General features: G+C 36.9%; 1 protein-coding gene and 1 long non-coding RNA gene across 2 annotated transcripts in view; one reads left to right on the top strand and one right to left on the bottom strand.

Moving 5' to 3' along the window:
* LOC140164066 (major facilitator superfamily domain-containing protein 6-like) overlaps window positions 1-16,984 on the top strand; it is a 60,795-nt gene that overhangs the window by 23,109 nt on the left and 20,702 nt on the right. The gene's annotated exons all lie outside the window — the stretch shown is intronic.
* LOC140165070 (uncharacterized) lies at window positions 3,544-15,979 on the bottom strand. The gene is made up of 3 exons (XR_011860623.1): window positions 15,866-15,979; window positions 8,053-8,359; window positions 3,544-6,053 (listed from the first exon to the last, which is right to left on the bottom strand). It is a non-coding gene; the product is annotated as an uncharacterized lncRNA (long non-coding RNA).

The following is a 16,984-nucleotide window of genomic DNA, read 5'->3' as shown; positions in this document are numbered from 1 at the left end:
AAATAATGACTAGATTGGGAACATCTGGCCAACGTTGGGTCAATGTTGTTATGCTAACCTTATAATATGGTCGGTATGCGTCAGCCAATCTTAACATGACAGTTGGCATGCCAACCTTAGATGATGGTCAGTATGCCCATTACATCGAGCCAATGTAGCCAGCCAATCTTAAAATGACAGTCGGCATACTAACGTTGTTGTGCCAACCTTAAAATGAGAATTCTATTTATATTACCTTTTTTAAGAAAAAAAAAATCAACATTTATAGTAAATGTTACCAATATTCACAGAAACTTTGATCAATATCCCTAAAAAGATGGACTTGGGTGGTTAATAGTCATTAAAATATATCTGATATTAAAAATACTTCTTCAACTATAAACAACCCATTAACTCAATGACTTGTGTAAAATTAAGGTACGGTAATCAATTTGTCTTCGTTGTAAAATAGAGAATATAAGACTACATGTAAGCATAGTATACACTAATAACTCATTTAAAAAAAGATTTTTGTCTCATTGAGCTGGTTTGCTAATGGTTGGGTCAACGTTGGCTAACGGTTGGATCAACTCGGGTCAATGGATGGATTAATAATGTTGACCCACACATTACATCTGTATTAGGCCAAAAAAAGTTTGTCTTGACCTTTTGGGTAAAAAACTGTCCTTTGTGATTTTTTTTTTTTTGCAATCCTGTTTAGCAAGAAGCAGAACACATGCCTTACTACGAAAATGTAGTTTGCCTATTCTAACTGTCACTCCTAAACCCCAAACCTATGCTCACTAAACCCTAACCCTGACCTAAAACTACACATCTGCTAAATAATTCAAACATTTAATAATTCAAACCCTTAAAAACTTGCAAAGTTCTGAAAATCAAGATCACACAATGTGACAATGTAATGTCAATGGTGCAAAATTAAGCACCCCAAATGTTGATGTGCGACACTAATTTACTGTTATTTTATTCTATATTAAAACATTACCGAAGTCGGAGTACATTATGTTGACTTTTATGTGTTGAGGAAACCCTTATATTTACACGGCATGACATGAAAATGAGTGAAAAGGTGATCTTTCCTCTACCAATATCAATCGAGCAGTAAAAATTGATGGTGTTATACAAGGCGGAGATCTATTATAAGTAGAGTTGATTCTCCCGCTATTTCGATCACAGAGCCAAGACTTGTATGCTCTTTCAATAGATCGATATTCAGAGCGATATTCTGATACAGTTTTTGGAGTATTTATTTTTGACATTTTGTCTGAAATGATTGGAAATTGTTTTGTGCCCAAAATGTTATTTTTCTTGGAAACTTCAATGATTTTATCATTTAAAAAAATGCACTGGCACTGGCGCATTGTGCTAAATCTCATTTTAAAAGCTATGCGCGTGTGGTCCGGAGACAAGCTTTTTTTTGGACTAAGAGTTCGGTCAATGTTGGATTGACGTTGATTTTAGTGATTTCCAGTGAATCTACATAAATGGGAAAATTTCCAAATGTAATTTTCTCAAAATGCTGTTTTTTTTGTGATATGCAGGTATAAATTTACATGTACATGCAGAAATTGTTACAGATATTCTCCATTCATTTGACATAGTAAGGATATGACCAATTATAATTTTAATATAAAACACCCCAAGACAAATTTGATGTCACAAACTTACATGACATCTAATAATATGAAATTGCAAATGATGAATGCAGTTGTCTTATGGCCTTGTTCATATTAATAATAAATAAGCATTACAAAGTCATTCAAACCAGATCAATTATACACAAAACATACAATCATATCAATGATCATAACAGAGTGGTGAAATGCACACGACCGTATCCAAACAAAGGGCTGGGACACGACAGTATACAACCGCGCATGCGTACCCCCAAACACCATACCATGAGTTTTACAGTGTAGATGCACAGATATGGCTCCTGAGAGCTATAGCCATACATCCCACACAACATGTGTACAAATAATAACAATCAATAGATAAGTGCAACAACAATTACAAAATGTGAGAAACAAATAAAAACATAACTTCAGCACAGAGCAGAAACAATTCTGAGTTCACACAACCATTTCCCAACATAGCTGCTAGGAAGTAATTGTGCGAGTCCAACAATCGTGAAATGAGAGGTCCACTATCACAACTCCAAGAAAGCAGGAACAGTGCACCTCGCATAGCCCCCATTCATCAAATAATAATTAAAAAATTAATAAATGGTCATGTGTCATAAGTTGGGACCCCTTTCGGTAACACATGGGAAATTTTGAACATTACAATGGCTTAACATCTTACTTGATGAGGCTTGTTTTCCTAAGCATTTATTTATTGCGATGGAAAGAGTATAGATTACTCTTTAAAATGACACAAACTTTATTATTGTATAACTAGTATTATGGAAAATATGACATAATCATCACTGGAAAAGTGTTATTCCAACGTCAAATTAGGTATCCCAACTCATGGCGCAGGACCAAATCGAGTAAATTAATACACAATATAGCAATTAAGACATTTATAAGGAAATATTTCTTATAAATGGCAGTAAAAAATATGATCATGTATGAAAAGCCCACCGACTGAGCACTGATGATGGGACAGTCGGTGTACCTCACATACAAAGTAACACATAATACAAATACATTCTTTAAATATTAAAACATTGCACAAAGTGAGACCTCTCTCAAGCACACACAATCAGTAGCATCAGGGAAGCTTAGGACCCACTAACATGATTCCAGGGAGCCAGTCAGTGGGCCTCGCATAACATTCCGGTACATGAGTAATAAAAAGCATAACATGAAAAGGTCCCAATTAGTGATACAACAACTCAGCAAGTAAAACAATCATACATGTATAAAACAGCACAGTTCAATAGGCAATACATACATGTAGCAGGTAAAACACTGAAACACATTTATAATTAAAATGAAAACAAGTATGTTTTTAATTTAAAGATGCTTTAAAACTAGTCACTGACATAGAACATTTGATTTGTAAAGGCAGTTCATTCCATAGCATTAGTGCTGTAGCAGCGAAATACCAGCTTCCATACAATTTAAATGTCTTCACTGGAGTAAGTATTTGGCACCGGACCTGAGCGAGCGAGTGGGCTTGTATTCCACAATGAACTAAGAGATATAGTCCGGTGCAAACCCATAGTGATTTGTAAGTTATTAGCAAGATCTTATGTATAATAATACGCTTCCGTACTGGTAACCAAAGAAGCTGTTGTAGAACCAGTGTTATATGTTCATACTTTCTCACACGAGGTACCATCCTAGCTGCAGTGTTCTGCACTTCCTGTAGTTACCGATTTCATAATGCGGTAGTCCATAAAGAATTATGCTATTGCAGCAGCTGTCTAAGAGTGAACTCACGAAGGCATGGAAGAGTTTCTCAGTGCATGCATGAACGAGGTACTTTCGAACTTGACCAATTTAGCGTAGAGCGAAGTTAGATGCTTTGCAGATTTTATGCACATGAGCGGATATATACTAAGGTGTTTATCAATGGTCACACTGATCACTAAGGTTCTGTGCTGAAGAAACAGATTCCGAGAGAATATGAAGACGTGGAATGGTATTACTTTTACGTAAGAACTTGGAAATAATATGCAGGAATTCGGTCTTGCTTCTATTCAGTTTCATCTAATTGTCTGCACACATCCAGTTTTTCACATCATGGATGCAGTGTTCCAGATTGGAGATGGCAGTTGAAGTCTCTGACTGATTGAAGATCATGTAACAGTTGTGTATCATCAGCGTAGAACATCAGCTCTATACCATCATGGGACGTTATTATGTCTTCTAAGTTCTAACAGAGCGGTGTACATGGTAAAACACAACAGGCGAAGCATTCATTCGATATTATGTGCCTTTTTATGTATGGACGTCTAATAAAGTGATGCTGTTGATTGAAAATCAGAATTACTTCAATTCATCCATGAGTGCAGCCTGATCTTAAGATTGTGAATATAGAGGCCAGGTTATGACAATCATCATGGTTAACACATTACTCTTTTCAACTGTGTGATACTAATTGTATTTGTGACCGATGGCTTAGGTATGTACTTTCATGGTTCATGTACCTGATTCTAAATGTACCATAAGTAAAGTGAAAGCCTGACTTTAATGTACTGATGTCACCACTTAAAGCCAGACATTTATCTTCTGATGATTTTAGTCTTATTTAAATTCGGAATTCATTCAGTTTCTTGTAAACTTCATTGCTCAGCAAATTGTGCTGATAATCTATATTGAAAGTACTATTGGAGTAAGCAGCAGCAACTGCTTTGTTTGAAATGTAGTACTAGTTACTACTGGTTTTGAATGCATCACATGATGAATGGGCTAGCAGATACTTAAGGGGTACTATATCCGTGCCAAATTTTGTGCCTATTTTTGCATTTTTCTGAAAAATTATAGCGTATTGGTGACAAGTAAGATATGTATATTATAGGGGCAAGGACTACAACTACTGCACTGGCAATTTTATTTCAGCAGTCAGCACAGAAAACAGTTGTGGAGTTACAGTCAAAAATGAGGGAAAACCAATATTTGATCAATAAATCAATAACTACTTGACTTGAGTTGCTGATTTTTCAGTGCAGTAGTTGTAGTCCTTGCCCCTATAATATACATATCTTACTTGTCACCAATGCGCTATAATTTTTGAGAAAAATGCAAAAATAGGCACAAAATTAGCCACAGGGCCTCAGATTCGACGAGAATCACCGAATCGATTCTCGTAATGATTCTCCTAACATTTGTTGCGAGAATCAATTTCTTTCATTGAATCATGCAGTAAGTGAAGCGACTCTGATGGCTTTTGATTCTCGCAAACAGGAGCGAAATCTAGGCCCTGGGCCAAGGGTGTAGTACCCCCTTAATGAACTAAGTTCTTAAGGTTATTAATTATTTTAAACTGTTATGATTTGGTAGTTCACAGCATCTTACGAATGGTAGTGAGCTTTGGCAAAAACTGCATTGCTGAATTCATAGCGAGTGTGTAGAAGAATCAAAATATTACAGATATACTTTTATAGGTGCTGCGGTTCTTGAGTTACGTTGTAAAGAGGGCTGAAACAACAACACTTTTGTAAAACGTACATAACTCATTAACAACAATAAATTAAGCAAGTTTGCAAAGTATACGATTTCTGGAATGAACTTTTGCAAAACATCAAGGTGTTATTTTTCAATAATATATTGATCTAGATAATGAAAATCGATTTCTAGGTTGCTTCGACCAACAATACCTCGTCTACCCTTAATTTGTTTTGTTGATGTAATTCATTCATGTTAGCAAGCCTTCATATACTAAAATGCAGTAAACCTTTGACGAGCGCGTATTGTAAGGATACATCGCATATTTACTGCGTTGCACGCACTTGTCTCTGATTGGCTGCTAAGGCGATATGTTGTTGCTGAGTGGAAATTTAAGAATGAACTGTGCGCCGAACGCGGTGTTAGGTCCGAATTTGCAACATCACGGTAGTCGCGCTCGTCAAAGGTTTGCTGCATTTGACTATAGGCATAGTTTGAGGGTGCAGGCATGTGCTGCAACGGCCTGCTATACTATAGCATCTCTATCTAGATATTCTGTGCTATTTTACATGATCCATTGCCTGGCAAAGGTGGTGCAATCTCTGTACATGCTATTGAGTGAATAAATCTAAAATCCAAACAGTTCAATTTCACAAAGAGATGACATCCTTGAGAATCCTGTTGTTTCTTTAATAATGCGATCAAAAATATCAATCTCTATAGATGCTGCTTACTGAGAGAATAAATCTAAAATCCAAACAGTTCAGTTTCACTAAAAGGTGAACACAAAACAGCAGCTGTGATCCTTTGGAATCCTGCTGCCTCTTTGATCAACAATATTGGCAAATGCTATTACCAAATCCATGCACAGAACATAATCTGCTTCATATGGAATGTTGGATGCTAGAAAGTATTTTTCTGAACGTCAGAATGGTTGCTGAGTAACATAATATAATAGAGACTAGTGTCCTGGTTTGTCTGGTCAACTTGGGCAGTCTGTGTAAAAACAAAAGATAATAATACTACATTATGAACAAAACACAAACATCATATTCAGAAGTGGGAAATTAGGGTCAGAATTTTGGTGAGAATCGATTCTCGGAAACATTCTGGCAAACAGATTTGCATGAATCAAAGTAAATTCTCACAAACTTTTGTAGTTTACACAGAAGTTGATTTGCAAGAATCAAATGATTACCGCAAAATTTATTCTGCAAGAATCAAGATTGATTCTCGCTGTGAAACAAAACTCTGACCCTGGATGTGAAAGATTACAAAGGTTCAAAGTGACTTGTGCAATGTGAAAGTTTTGTTTTCCTTTTTAGTAATGTGTTAGTCCACCTTCATTCTCACAAATTCATTGCAACGATTCTGCATTCTATTGACCAGGTTTCGAATGCATTGCTGTGCAGGTGACTCTATGCACGTTGCAGTATTCTCAGCAACCCTTGCAGTGTCGTGTTGTCATTTAGTCGGGTATCTACATGTACCAGGTTTTAATGTGCATCCCCAGGACTCTACCAAACCAACTTTTTTAGCTTCCTTTTATGGTCCTATAACATATTCAAAATGTTAACAAAAAATATTTCTCAAATTGCTTGTTATGTAAAAATAAGTAAAATAAGGAATAGTTTACAAACCATGTAGGATGTTTCGTTACCTAGGAAACGTCACAACATAGGTTGTGGTCAATAGGCTGTAATGGGGATTGACCTTTATGGCCAATTTTGTCAATAACAACGCGTGTTAGACAGTGCAAACAATTCCTTTCTTGACTTGCTTTTGCATGACGAGCAATTTTAGACCATTAAATTTGCGTTGAAATTGGAGCATTATTAATTTTTGGCCCCTGTGTGGCCAAAACAACTGACCACCGCTCAAAATTTGACCTTTTTGCTTATAACTCAAGAACGGTAAGTCGCAGGTAGGTCAAACTATACTTTTTCTGAATCCTTACAATGAGAGGAATAATTTGGTGTGCTTGTTAACCAGATTTAAGCAACTTTGAAATTTGACCCCTGTGTTGACCTTTAACCTTGAATATGGCGGAGTGCCAGGAAATATTTTTGTTAACATCTTGAATGTGTTATAGGACCATATAGTCCTTGGTGGATGCACATTAAAACCTGGTAGATACCCGACTAATTTACATTCTTGTTTCCAGCTTGCTTCAGATGGTCTCAGAGATGTCCAATGGGGTTTGGCAGTGCACTCCAGTCACTCATTCAATTCCTTCATGGAATCACCTGGACCGGCAGTGCATTCAAACCTGGTTAATCACATTCAATTGACAATAACCACTCAGCCATGATTTTAAACCATAATGATAGCAATTTCATCAAATTTGTTTGTTTTCAACATTCTTGTCATTTAAGTTGTTTAAGGGAAATGCATAGATGTGAGTAGGCCTACTTGAAATCCCGATGTAAAAAATGTAGCTTTTTTGGGCCTCAAATTTCATAAATGGCTGTATTTTCTGATGAACGACAAAATGTTGAACAAAAAGTAACGCACATGTAATGTGTAACTAATCAGGCTACATTTCACACTTTAAATCAACTTAAGGGGCCTAACAGTTTTTTAGTTATGTCAGGGGACTTAGTTTTTTGGAACCATTGACTACATGTACATCATACATGCTTGTGCATATTGCTAAACCAGATATCCGTGACCGTGACCGAGTCCAAAGCTATCGTTTTTCGGTAGATCAGTATTGCGATTTTTTGCAATGCATTACGCATATATGTTAAATACCCTGTTCATGTTTAAATTTGGATTTTAATGATATTGTTATCTTGGGTCTTGATGAGGTATGGTGACACAAGAGGGCGCTGCACACCTTTTTCTCGGACACGAGGCCAAAAATTTTGTCATTTCATGTTGAGATAGATTATATAGGACAAAAAAACTGTTTAGAAACAAAAACAACCAAAAAGTCATTTTGGCTTCGATATAGCCAACTGGTATTTGAAAGTAGGCTTATCAAGCAACTCACCATTATAGCCTGATGATGTGCGACTTGATATCCACGTCTGTCTACATGCTTCCTTCTTTTCACAGGTTCTCATAAATCGATGCAGTTATGACAAAACCGTGGTGGGTGAATGTTGTTATGTGTAATGTCAACATTGCAGTATTGCAACAGTTTTGTATTCAAGTGATGTTTGATAACTTATCCACACCCTTACTGTCAAAACTTGTTCCAGCCAACTTTGATCCAGGCCTACGAAAATCTCTGCCACACATCCTACACACCTTTTACAAATTTTGCTGATGCTGAAGGAGCCCAGACATATTTTAGCCTGTGAATGAAGGGAAAATTAAAATTAAATTACAATTTAAATGTGATTGTTCCAATCACTCACATAAATAATCCGCTTATGCGTCCCGTTTCTTAACACGCAAACAAGCACATGTAATCACCATGTAAGTTCACACACTAAAGATCGCATATTAAATGTGCATGAAGTTCACGAACGGAAGATACATTTCATAAGTTTTTAAGAGCCAATCTTACTTATTATGTAATGGATCTGTGATACAAAAAAGTTTAAAATTATTTTGTTAAATATTAACAACTCACATACATTATATACAGTATGAGCGTGCACAGCGCCCTCATTCACCTTTAAAAAATCATGAAATCTCAGCCTCTCTGAGCCTTACAATGATAAAATTTGGAGGTGCATAATGTACATGTATAACATTGTGAGCCATCATCATCCCAACCTGCATTTTGCATTTTTTGAAGTACCAAATGATTACATCACAAAAACCAAGGGGAAAAAATGTGATCTTTGATGGCACAAAAAAACCCAGCAAATCCAATGTTTGAATCAAAAGTGCCCTCGTGCAAACTTCTAAGCATCATAACCATGGAAGTCTTTAATGGTCATGTGTCATATGGTGGGGCACATTTATGTTACAAGCACTGATTTTGATCATTTGTCCTCCTTTTCACTAAAATTGATATATATCTAAAACTATACATCTCACACCAGCAAAACTATACATTTTTGAAAGCTTATATTCCAAGGAATCCAACTATGCAAAATTGAAGTTGGTATACAGGGTGCGTAAGAAAATATATAGGGGGATATCATGAAAAAAAAAAATTTTACTAGTAAATTGTTTATTTATTGCATTTGCTACTGATATGGAATACCTCAAATGAAATCTAATTTTGTGACAGGCAACACTATGAGCTTTAATAAAATGTATACTTTTGCTATGTTATGATTGACCAAAGTGATGATACTGGGTGCGAAAATACATGTATACATAACTTCATGCACCAAATGTTGATTACATTTTTGAAAATATTTTCTTTAGATTGTACATCCTACATTTATTTTAATTGCTTATTTAGATTCCTGGGATAAAAAGCTTTCCAAAAATGTATACTTTTCCTATCTTAGGGTGTATAATTCTCAAGATACAGCAATTGAAAGCCAAAACGCATGTTGTGACTGAAAATTTTGGCATTTGTGTGTAAGTGAATAGGAAAAATTGTGGTTCTTGTGACTTGCAGTTCTCAGTGAATACTTGAAAACATGATTAGATAAAATTAATAGCTGAATATGAATAATGAATAAACAAGCTTTCATTCGAGGTATTATTTGCATGTATAGCACAAAATTTGACAATTGCTATAATTAAAATTCAAAAAGATATGATGTCTTCAAAGCATTTGCCTATGAGATTGTACATACTCCTCTACCACTTATTCTCTACCACTTATCCACCAGGTTTACCTTATTTTTCACTAATCAAACGAATTTGAATTCCAAATTGTGAAACATATTTGAAAATTAGAATAATCAAGCTGTATAATGAGCCCAAACTTGATGCAATTGGACCAAGAATATCTTTGTGACAACAAGTCAAATCAGAAAGGGGAGAGAAAAATGTAACGCCACCAGGTATTTTGTGGTCCCACCATAAGACACATGACCTAATTTCAAACTTGTTCAGACTTGGGCAGGCCAGTATGCAGGATTTTTTTTGGGGGTGGGCGATTTTGTGAAAAGTTGACTTTCTTCTCCAAATTTAAGGTAAAAATTTTTTTTTTCTCGCTACTATCGCAAATTCTTATATTTTGGGACTTTTTGTATAATTTTGCAAATTTGGGGAGGTGCGGTCGCACCCCCACACACCCCTGCATACGGGCCTGGACTTGGGATAAGTTTAATTTTGCAGCAACAAGTTTTTGGGATTTTGATGGCGCACATACTGTTAACAGAGGTCAAAGCTCAAATTTTCTCAACTTTTTACATGCCTATATTTCCACACTCCAACGTCACCTGATTCTAAATAGCATCTCATCAAAGAAGATGTAATTCTCTGCAAGAACTGAAACATGACCGCCTGCTTTCGCGATTACTTTTAGTAGAAGTAAATGAACCAGCAACAACCCATGAAGACCTCGAAATGACCTTCCAAAAAATTGGCTCTACATGTAAATGTTGGCTGAATCCACTAAGTTTCATGCCTATACAATAGGTTTTAGTAATTTGACCTCATCTGATCCATGGATGACCCCCAAATGACCTTCCAAACATTTGGCTCTAAATGTTGAATGTAGGCCTACCCACTAAGTTTCATGCCCATATGACAGTTATTAGTAATTTGACCTCAAATGACCCCTGGGTGACATTTGGATGACCCAAAAATGACATCCCAAAAATTTGACTCTAAATGTTGACTGTACCCACCAAATTTCATAATGATTGTTAAGTATTCATTCAATTGTGTAGGGGCCTACTCTCAAGCTTCAAATCAACAAAATGTGTAATGTATACACACTTTACAATTTTGGTGTATTATCACTATGACTGCAATGAGTAATAACTTCAAATTGTAATTTTTAGCTAATGAGTTAATGACCATATAGGCATAGATACGGGGTGGGGGGGATAAATTCCCACCCAACATTTTGAAAGAGGGGGGTGGTCCATACAATCATCCCCAAATGGTGACGCCTGTAGGCCTATATGGGTTTCTGACCAAATTAACCCTGATTCGGGCAATTTGACCATTTTAAAACCTAAAAAGTGCCAAATTTGTTGTACTTGGCAAGTGAATTCATTCCAGTTTTGTAACATATATCGCTAATTTAGCTTTAATATGGCAAAAATTTTCACGCTTCGCACATTTGTACCATGATCTTATTTTGGAACCAAAAGGTGCAATTAGACTTTAAGAAATTTTCTCCAACTCCATCCCCATGTCAAAAGAAATCTACGCCACTGTTAATGACGTACGGTATATATATATATTTTTTTTAGGACATGAAGGGGAATCAACAAATTTTTGGGGATAAAAAAATCCACCTTTTTAAGGGGATCAAAAATTTTTGATGTCCAAGGTTCCAACTTTTCCAACAACTCCCACCAAAGTATAAATTTATGAACACTCCCTTAATAGGTAACTGAAAACAATTCTTGTAAAGTCACTTTATCTGAAAATATCAAGCAAATCCTGATATTCTTGGGAAAGAATGGTGGTATTAAGGGACCATTCGCAAACACTTGTTAGGGGGGGGGGCTGATGCAAAAAGGGGGGGGGCCTGAAAATTTTTGAAAAAATTGAAAAGAAATGGGGTTTTAAATAATATTGAACTTTGGAATTTGCAAAGTGTAAATCAAATCATGGTGAGTCTAATATTACCGTACATGTACTATAGAAAAATTATCAAGTTTGTGTACATCGTGGAACATACTCTTTGCTGTGCGTAGTAAGCAGTTGTACGCAGATAGCCTCGCTATATGGACGCGTATTTGCGTATGGTAGCTTTGTACGGCTCTACGTGCGTGTACTTAGCATGATTAGTCGCGGAGTTACAAGCATATTTCCACGATGTACACAAATTTAATATTATAGTATTAGTCTTAACAACATGTCTAAGGCTGTGCTAACACTTTTGAGTTTGACCAGAATTTTTTTATTTTTTCAAATATCTTAAAAATACAAGATAAAGAAAGTATTAACTACTAAGGTTTGCCCGTCATATTATACGAAGCCAAGAAAGACCCTAGATTTTGACTGCTCGCAGCTCCAAAAGACCCACCACCTCAAATTTCCGGGGGAGCAAAATTTTTTGATGTGCCCCCCCCCAGGTTAGTCTACTGTAGTAGACCAGTTTAATTTATCATTCCCTAAATTAATCTCTCTGACCTGACCATGGAAAAGTCATCATTCCTGTTCTGATTCAACAGCTCAGATATCCATGAGAAAACTGGTCTACTGTAGTTCGAATATACAATGAACTATGCACTCTATAGTGGGTATGATGTTACCTCATTAAAAATGCAGTCTTGGCTGTTTATGCACATATCCTGTGGTTTTTACCAATTAAGCCGTTTGAATAGCCGTCCAGCACGTATTATTTGCACAAGGTCCAATACAATGTATAGTACGCTTGACGTCGGCAACGCGTACATGTATACGCTGATGGTTAAGCTGTCAAATGAAATCTGAATAGAGCTACCCCACGTGGGTTGGGTTCAGTGAACACAGTGGGTTGGGCTAATGCATAAACATGTATGCTTGCCTATCTGTTATTGGTTAAGATTTACCACCCACATTGATTTTTACTTCATTAACATTCATCTCAGATTCAAGATGAAAGAGGTTGAGTCTATGTGTTAAGATATGGTGGGTCACACAGGTCATATCCAACTACCGCAGTCCTTTTTTCTCTGGGCAGGGCAGTCACTGGAGATGTGATGTGTTTCATTCATAGATTTTAAATGGTTTCATGCATGGAAACGTGCTGGTATGAATTGTTTATCAAAAAAAAAAAAAAAAAAAAAAAGGAATGCAGCGCAGTCTACCCCCAGGTGTGTTCTAGGCAAATTTGGCTGACTAGCATGTGGTAAGGTTTGCCTGGCATACCTACATACATGCTACATGCACAGGTAAGCGTTGGATTCCTGCGCTTAGAAGGAGGTAATGAATATTGATACACTACGTCACTGTCCTGGCATCAGCTGTCATTTCTGTATGATGAGTAATTTGTAGGGGTGGGGGTGGTCTGATATGATATTTATATAATTATAACAGAGGCCACAATTTTGTCAAGGCTTTTGGAGGTTTAGTTAAGATTTAGTTAAACCCATATTATAACATTTGCTGGGAAGAACGCCCTCAAAAAAATTTTTAATTCAGGTTTTTGCACAATTGTTAATGTACTTTAGTAAACAAAGATTCTCTGCAAAAAAGACTTCAGGTGCTGTAGTTTTGTCAAAATCATATCCGAGATTTTGAATAAACCACGATGGAAATATTACTTGAACCGAAGTGTATTCGATGTCAACACACCCCTACGTACACGGCGTGCGGGACACACACACATGCCAGAGGATCGTACCATATTACAACCACCGGAGTAACATGCATTGGCGCTAGTAGTCAATTCCAATTTTCTTTGCTTTACCTCACTTGTTTGGCTCAAAATTAAAAGGGGACATACCGTATCTCAGTGATATCTGACAGTAGCAGTGGGCTATACAGAGGTGAAAACTACTTTTTTTGTCATATGATTTTCTAAACAGTTTTTATTTATTCCTTTTACCCTATCGCAATATGAAATGACAAAATTTTTGGCATGGTGTCTGAGAAAAAAGTGTGCAGCGCCCTCTTGTGTCACCATACCTAATCATTGTTGAGGGAGTGGATTTGAGTACAAAATCCTTCGAAGTAGTCCTTTTCTGGCATGTTGCTATGATTTTGGTGTCTAAATATATGTAAATGAGCTCAAAATACCTAATTTTGGAAGTTGCATGAAAATTGGACATTGTGTTTTCTTAAAAATGGACATTTTGAGTCAAAATTGAGCATGAGGGCGCTTTTCATGATTTTTCGAAAGTTAACGTCCATTCGCTGTTTTTAAGTTAATAGCTATGAAGATGATCATTAGTTCAAACTGCTCAAGAAATTTGAGCATTTTATCACAATTAATTTGTCCGTAGCACTCGTTTGAATGTTCCTTTGATACTGCTATACAAACACATGGGGGTCAACGACCTTTTATCATGTACAATCCAATGGCGGCATCCAAATGAACGTTCTGATGAGCGTTGCGGACAAACTACTTCTGCTAAAAAGCTCAAATTTCTCGAGCAGATCAAACTTCGGTGTATCTTCATAGATGTAAACATTAAAATACCGAAAGGTAGAAAATTTCCAAAAATCTTGAAAAGCGCCTCACGCCTATTTTGTCCCAAAATGGCAATTTTAAGAAAACTGAATGTCCGATTTTCATGAAACTTTCAAAATTAGGTATCTTTAGCTCATTTACATATATTTTGACACCAAAATCATAGCAATATGCCAGAAAAGGAGTACTATGAAGGATTTTGTACTCAAATCCACTCCTCCACAAAGATAAGGTATGGTGACACAAGAGGGCGCTGCACACTTTTTTCTCAGACCCCCTGCCAAAAATTTTGTCATTTCATGCTGAGATGAGGTTATATAGAACAAAAAAAACTGTTTAGAAAATAAAACAAAGTATGAGCCATCTACAGCCCACTCCTACTGACAGTAAATGTAGGTACATGTATGCCAGGTGAATTCAAATTTGCCATCAAACTGCATCATTTTATATATCAAATTAAAGCCCTTGAGTATAAATGAAATTAAGCCAACACTGAAAACCTTTTTGTCATAGCACTTTCCATAGCAAAATTAGGCTCTAGTCAAAGATTGACTTTCATCAAATAGATTCTGCTAGCAAAATTCCCCAAAACAGCATTACGGGGGTGTTTCTAGATCTTAGTCTCATGACGATAGCAGCTTTTTTTAATGGAACTGCTATCAAAATCCCTCTGAAATTCCATGTGCGAGTCTCTCATCACCAAAAAAAAAAATCATATATTTGGGTCAAGTGAAGTATAGACAACATATTTACATGTATGACGGTTTCCTTGAGCAAGCGGTTCTTTTAAATTTCAATGTAAATTTGTATTGCCGGTTTAGGCCATTTTGGCTGACTAGCAAATGTGTTAAGCCCAGGGCTGTCAACTCAACTCTCACGCATTGGCCGTGAGTCTCACGCATTGGGTCACTTTCTCACGCCAAGGTAGTATAATCTCACGCCTAGGTAGTAAATCTCACGCAAAAAGCTGAAAAATGAGTAAAATCTCACGCATCGTCATGAATAATTTGTTGCTCCTACCCCCCCCCCTCCCCCGCTTTTTACATTCTCGAGTGCCGTGGCTCAAGTAATCATGGTACAAAATGAACATTGCCTTGGAGTTGGCAAATCCCGGTACGCCTCTGTCTCACGCCAAGCAATTCCAAAAAGTTGACAGCCCTGGTTAAGCCTCCAGCATACTTTTGTTTGCGTTTCAACCAATGACAAGCCTTGATTGTGGCCGTTTGTCTGCAATACGCGTATGCCACGCCGCTCAGCGGCAAGCAGCCAGCGGCAAGCAGCAAGCGGCAGGGTAGTATGAAACCAGCATTAACTGAGGTTTCCCTGTCATACCTAGTAAATGCTAGCATTTTTATTTTATTGAAATAATGAATACTAATCTATTTTTAATTTTTTTTTTAAATGTTATAATATGGCTTTAATTTGAGCTAAACTTTCCAAAGTTATTGAAAACGTCATAACATAAATATTCATGACCTCCTTCGAAGTGCAGGAATCCAACGCTTACCGCATGCACTGCATGTGATTCACATTGCTAACTTTTAATACGCGTCTACATGTATAAACCTCTACAATTAGCAATCGGTTCTCAATATTATACATGTATGTGACCTTAAAATATTACTAATGTGTTTTAGTCAACACTCACCACCAGGCTTGGGTCCTTTAACAATGTTTATACCTTCCAAACACGTCGCGATTCTCAGTACGTACTTTCCACGTAGGCTGTCATTGTATCATGTCATGTGCTTAATGAAGGAGAGCCCGTTTTCAAGAGGAGCACCCCTGTGGTAGGTGGCGCACAGTGTCTTCGACCCTATATCTTCATGGCAGGAATCGCCATGGTAGGTTAAATCCACAGCCACGATTAGCCATTTGGTTCAAACCTTTAAAGCTCTTTTAAACTAATAATTAGTCGAGGGACATAACTAAGGCTACTCACAATAGCCGGGTAATCGATCTTGGTTGTGCGTGATTAAGCTTGTATACCCCATTGAGGTCAATGGTCATCGACTTTTATACTGCCTACAGTGAGTGCAGCTGTACTACACGCTGCACGCTGTAGTCCATAACAGGACCAACGCAATATAAAATGGTCAAATTTTTTTTGAGTTCAAAGCGCACGGCCAATTTTCAAAGCGCATTCTAGCGACTATCATATCTGTTCAACACGTATTTCCAAGTTTATGAGACCAAATCTGGTTTCTTGAGAAAAAATCATGACGGAGATATTCATCATTTTCTAACCCGGTATCAGAAGATTTTCGTCTGATATCAAAATCGTGCATAGCAATTCACGTGTATCGATCCCGTGTATTCATTTTAGTGTCCCTTCTGCACCAAATAATTATTAGCCAGGCGGTGTCGGTGTGTGGCGTTACATGTCTATCATCATTTTATACCGGAAGTGACTCCTAAATTACCTTTAACCCCATAAAAAAAATACCACATGATACATTGGGTATAACAATTCCTGTGTGAACATAACTTCATTCTCCTATTGTTTTCTTAGCTAATAAATTTTTTTGAAGGTTTTTCGTTTTATACCGGAAATAACCCTTTAATGACCTTTGACCCCAAATCTGTGAGGACCCTATAGACATTGGGTAATAACAATGCATGTGTGCAAATTGCGTCACTGTCCTACGTAATCTATGGGAGAAGAAGCATTTTGAGTTCAAATCACGTTTTGACCCCTATGACCCCTGCGTGACCTTTGACCCCATGAGTTTCATGTGACATGTAGGGGCATGGACAATGATGGCTT

Source organism: Amphiura filiformis, chromosome 11 (genome assembly GCF_039555335.1).
Source record: "Amphiura filiformis chromosome 11, Afil_fr2py, whole genome shotgun sequence".
In the NCBI taxonomy this organism is placed as follows: domain Eukaryota; kingdom Metazoa; phylum Echinodermata; class Ophiuroidea; order Amphilepidida; family Amphiuridae; genus Amphiura; species Amphiura filiformis.
The sequence above is the reverse complement of the archived record's forward strand: the minus strand, read 5'-3'. Positions and strand labels throughout refer to the sequence as shown.